The following is a 554-nucleotide window of genomic DNA, read 5'->3' as shown; positions in this document are numbered from 1 at the left end:
AAGAATCGCCAGACTACAAAGATGCAGAAGGTGAAAATAAATGGTCTTCTTAGGCACACAATAAATCTCAATCTTCTATTATATGATATATAAACAATATCTTTATGCATGTTTACAGCTGCCCTAACGATAGTAAAGGAGGTGGCTAATCATGCGAATGAAATCATAAGACACGAGGTAATTCACAATCAGTTTTTGTTTCGTCTCTAAAAGATACATACAATATCTTATGCTTTTTGTTAAATTTTGAGGAATGTGAAATGTGTTTTTTACGCAGGATAACAGCCAGAAGCTGTACGAGGTTCAGTGCCGCCTGACTGGGAATCATGTGATCGTCCAACCAGGAAGGGTACATTTACAACTGCTAATTCCTGTTGAGCTGTTTTTAATCGTAAATGCTTGTAATATATTCATGTATGTTTTTTTAGGTTTTGTTAAAAGAAGGGATCTTGATGAAGCGCTCCAGGAAAGTGATGCAGCCTCGAATGTTCTTCTTAGTAAGTGACACACTGCTTTTGTTTTGATGATTTTATGTTAATTTTGATTGTTAATTT

At 35.0% G+C, this 554-nt stretch overlaps 1 long non-coding RNA gene across 1 annotated transcript; it reads left to right on the top strand.

Annotated features, from left to right (window-relative positions):
* Positions 1-122: 122 nt before the first annotated feature.
* Positions 123-467, top strand: LOC107734994 (uncharacterized). The gene is made up of 3 exons (XR_001639245.1): positions 123-177; positions 278-349; positions 429-467. It is a non-coding gene; the product is annotated as an uncharacterized LOC107734994 (long non-coding RNA).
* The last annotated feature ends 87 nt before the right edge of the window (positions 468-554 follow it).

The sequence above is a fragment of the Sinocyclocheilus rhinocerous genome, unplaced genomic scaffold (genome assembly GCF_001515625.1).
Source record: "Sinocyclocheilus rhinocerous isolate Xijiao unplaced genomic scaffold, SAMN03320098_v1.1 C35622672, whole genome shotgun sequence".
NCBI classification, from domain to species: domain Eukaryota; kingdom Metazoa; phylum Chordata; class Actinopteri; order Cypriniformes; family Cyprinidae; genus Sinocyclocheilus; species Sinocyclocheilus rhinocerous.
The sequence above is the reverse complement of the archived record's forward strand: the minus strand, read 5'-3'. Positions and strand labels throughout refer to the sequence as shown.